This window comes from Xyrauchen texanus, chromosome 37 (assembly GCF_025860055.1).
Source record: "Xyrauchen texanus isolate HMW12.3.18 chromosome 37, RBS_HiC_50CHRs, whole genome shotgun sequence".
Classification (NCBI taxonomy): Eukaryota; Metazoa; Chordata; class Actinopteri; order Cypriniformes; family Catostomidae; genus Xyrauchen; species Xyrauchen texanus.
In genome coordinates, this window is record NC_068312.1 from 13,078,678 (window position 1) to 13,083,564 (window position 4,887).

Genomic DNA, 4,887 nt, shown 5'->3' on the forward strand with positions numbered 1-4,887 from the left:
ACATACTTGTCACACAGGGGACAATGATTAAACAACTTGTGTCTTTGGAATTTTCTCACAGGAGCACTCTCTGTGTCCTCCTCCTCCAACCCCTCCTTGTATTTTTGATTAACTTCTTCTCCGCCTTTTTATGCGCACACCTCTCTCTTCCTCTCTTTCTTACATTCTCACATTTCATAAGGGAAATTATGAAAGCAAGGATTTCTGCCCAATATGTCTTTTTCAAATAAAATGTTTGACATTCCTGCGTATTAAACATGATGCATGAAATGATGGTATTCCAGCATCAGGATGTCTCTTAATCCCACACACAAAGACTATGACACCCAACTATAAATCTACCTTCCCTTCTACCTCTGAACAAAGGTCTCACATCATCTTGTTGTTTAATTTTTTCCTGTCTTCTGTTGGCGTGCTGATGCTCATGTGTTCTTAGTGTTCCTGGTCTATACCTTTAGAAGCATGCTGAGAGACATCTTAACATGTTAACTGTCAAAGCAAAAGTCATTGCTCTCAAGAGAGGGGAAAAGATTGTGTTCTCCACAGGCTTGGCTGAGATTAAAGAACGAGGTGTCAATCATGAATGCTTCTGAGTCTTTATTTCCAGGGTTCATTCTCACAAAAATATAGAGGACACAAAGGCAGATGTCTAAAAAACTAAAAAATAATCTGCAATTGCTAAAAAATTATAAACTATAACAAATAATAATAATAGATATGTCTTACACTACTGACTTCAGAAATGTTTCATTTATTTCTATTTTGATATAATTTAAATGTAAAATATATATTATTATATTTTAACATATTAATGTTAAGAAAATGTATTTATTAATTAAAACATATTAATAAAATAGAAATAAAACAATACAAATATAATAGATATAATATGGTAGATATAATAAAATGTATATCTACAGTCATTTGTGTAAAACATTTATTAATATTATTTTATTTATATTACGTTTTATTCACTAATGACGCTTAAAATGTTTGTGTTATAATATATTTATATTTAAATATTATAATATTTTTTATGTTAACAAATATTATTATTAACTATTAAATAACTTATACATATTAAATAAAAATAAAATAATATAATAAAAATATTTTAAATTCAGTAGTGTAAAACATAAATGCCTTAATTCGGTGACCATAAACTGATATCCTTGGCAAAAATAAAAATGTTACAATTTCTAGTGTATCAGTGATATTTAATGTTGACTCCCAGTTTTGTTACAGTTTTTATTGGTCAGAAATGTATTTGCATATATTATGAAAGCCATTCCAGTTAGTTAGAAAGGGACACTGTCTGTACAGTTTGATTTATTATGTTTTGTAATGATTAATAGCTTCCATATTTTGATTCAACAAGATCTGTGACTCATAGTTAATGTCTTATTTAAATGTGGCCTACGTTAGTGAAATTGATCAGTGTGTTGAGCACCCTTTAGATATACTGTATAGCTCATAAGAAAGCAAATTGAGTTGATAAACATGTTTCACAATACTTTTTGGATATATTTAATTTGATTTAATGCATAAAAATTCAAAAGTGCATAATTGCATTCGTGAACAAGCCAGTTGGCCATGTAGCAGGCACCTAGTCAACAATGTGAGACAAGAATTGCTTGTATATCTAAATAATATTAGTGTATAAGGCAAGCATTGTTGAGATGGTATGACAAATATATGTAGATATATGTCTATCTATCTATCCATCCGTCCATCCGTCTATCTATTTATATATATATATGTAATTAATCTACAAACAATTAGAGAAAAATTAAAAGTTTATCCAGTCAGAATTTATTCCTTGATGCTTACAAGCGATGTGTGACAACTGTTTCACTAATCAAAAATCTCATGCCCGAAGCAGCATGTGAGTCTGAGCTCCACCCCGTCAGGCCTTCAGAATTTCTACAGAATCCATCAACAGTGCAAATGAATGAGCAGCTAAAGTCAGATTGTCAGATTCATCAGCATTTCAGATTGATTTATTTGTTCTTGGTGGGTGTGATCATTAGTATATGTGCCTTCTATCTGGCCTTGAGTGACGCAATCACACTTTAAATGATGTATGTAATTTGAAAGTGAAGAGCGCGAGATCTTGCTGACGAATCGACTGTCGTCACTGCCTTGTCACCATAGAGAAACAGATCCTTATGGATTTAAAAACCTGAGATGTTCTTAATTTATTAACCAGGAAAGGAGGACTGATTTTCACTTCAAGTAAATTGGTAAGTGGTTTTTGCATTGTTATAGCAACAACTCCGATTTCGCCGACATGCAGGGGCATGATGTCACACAAACATGTCGACTCTCAGTGAGATATATAAGATAAACTTTCACTTTATTAAGTAATATCCATAAATGAGTTTGTTTCCACATTACGTGATATTAAAGCTTGTTTAACAAATACCTGCAGAAACAGGTGAATAAAACATTATTGTCTCTTTTGATAATCGTACACCTGAAGCACACATGCTAGCACTGCAGCATTGTTTATCAGTTGGGTTGCTAGGAGACATCTCTAATGAGAGTCAAACCCCTGCTAAGCTAATGGGAGTGTTGCAGTTCTGAAAATCGGGGAATGATATGCATTTATGGTCGGAGATATCAAGGAGGAATATCCCACATACAACTTGAATAGAACGCAGCATATCCGTGTATCCTGATTAAACTAAATGTATTGCAAGAAACATTTTAATCGCAAATAAAATTAGATTATTAGTATTCCGTTAGATTACTCAAGGTCAATAATGTAACCTAAATACTTTGGATTACTCTTTCAGCACTGGTAGATTTTCACTTTTGACTATAAAATCTCTGCCAGTACAGTAAGACAAAATACACATTAAAAATACATTCTCTGAAAAACGTCATGGTTACTGTTGTAACCTCCATTCCCCGATGGAAGGAACGAGACGTTGTGTCGATTGTAGTGACACAAGGGGGTCTCTTCTGAGAGCCTCGCATACCTCTGAACTGGAGAAAAGGCCAATGTCCCGCCCCCGGACATACGGGTATAAAGAGGAGCAGGTGAGTGTCCCCAGTGGCACTGTAGGCTTTCGCAGTCAGTGATAACGTTGTCCAACAGGCCTTGGAGGGGACATTCCTGCATATTACCGCCAGGTGGGGGCATTCTCGGGACACAGGTGGATTGCAACCACCCTGTCCACCTGAGGGACCTCCGTGTACCCGTGGACCGCCTCTCCATCCAGGGTAGCGAGAACGGACGAGCGAGGAGGGTTGTCTGGTCATGTCTTCAGAGTCAGATGCCTGAACGCTCTCCGATGCAGCGGTGATGTCGTCATCCAAACCTGGCTCCAGGGATGAGGCAAACTGGCTGAGAAGAGAGCTGCTGTTGTCCCGAGCGCAGACGGAAGCAAAGGAGCGTGTCGGGGGGCATGCCCGGCGAAACCGAGCCCGCTGCCATCCCCAAATCGCCTCCATCGCCAGCCGGGTCGCCCTTAATCCCGTGGGAAGAAGGAGCGACTCGGGGGGCGGCTGGAGTGGCTTTCGTTTTGAGAAACAAAAGTCTGCCAATTTGACATTGGCCTTTTCTCAAGTTCAGAGGTACGCTAGGCTCTCAGAAGAGACCCCCTTGTGTCACTACAATTGACACAACGTCGAGTGAGTGACAAAAGGGGAACCTAAATATCTTGTGCAGTGTTGTTTCTAAAACAAGATAAATCATATATCATAATATACATTTTAACTTAATATTAAAGGTCTTACTAGAAAAAAGAAATTATGATCCAACGTGAATTTTCTTGATAAAAATGTATGATCGTGTCTGGTAACATGTGCATGTAAAATGGCTAGAAATAGCATTTAAGCTTAGTCTAAAGCAGACAATATACACAAGGTTTATTTCTATTTCTTCTGCTCCAAACTTACTTCAAACTTACTTCTCTGTCTGCTTGTATGAATTTAACACATCATAAGAAAGTGTTTCACGCTGTTCAAATGCACTTTGGATCACATCATTTATATGGATAAATGTTTTCCATCTGAAAGTACAAAATATTAAATGAAACAAATAACAATAAAAGTTAAAGTAATCTCTTCAGTAATCAAAATACTTTTTGAATGTAACTGTATTCTAATTACCAATTATTTAAATTGTAACTACAGTGGAATACAGTTACTTATATTTTGTATTTTAAATATGTAATCTGTAATCTGTAAATATGTAATATGTATTCCATTACTCCCCAACCCTGTGTATATATATATATTATATATATTATATTAATCGAAATTCCCTCGGATTTAAATAAGGAGATTCCTGAGAAATGCAAGCATGTAGTACCACCTGTTTACTCCAGAGGGCATTAATTTTAATTTCAGCTGTGTGGCAACGCACAGTTTATACTGTGAAGAAAACAACCAGACAGCACAAAACAGACATTTGTTACGTTCTTGCGTTCAAAACATTTGATGGAGCGCAAATTTGAACTAAGGGATCTCAAGAAGTGTTCTAAGTATTAAACTATATTCAACTTGACACAGTGACCTAAACAGTTTATGTTTATGACGCAACACACCCGAGATGCTACACAAGCACGTCTGATGTTTGTTGAAATTGAAGCCCTCATAATAAATCTCCAACTGATTGACAAATTCACTTGCGAAATGGATTTCTGTGAACTATATGCCAATGATTGTCTTATGATCAATAATATGGTAGTAAACAATACATTGTATTCTAAAGCCATTTTTTGTACTGTCTTATCGATGATTAACTCTTCTGCTGCAAGAATGTAATGCATTCTTACATGCGTTTCATCGCGATTAATTAATCGGGACACCGTTTAATTAATTCGATTAAAACTTGTAATCGATTGCCAGCCCTAATATATATAAACAAGTGGTAAT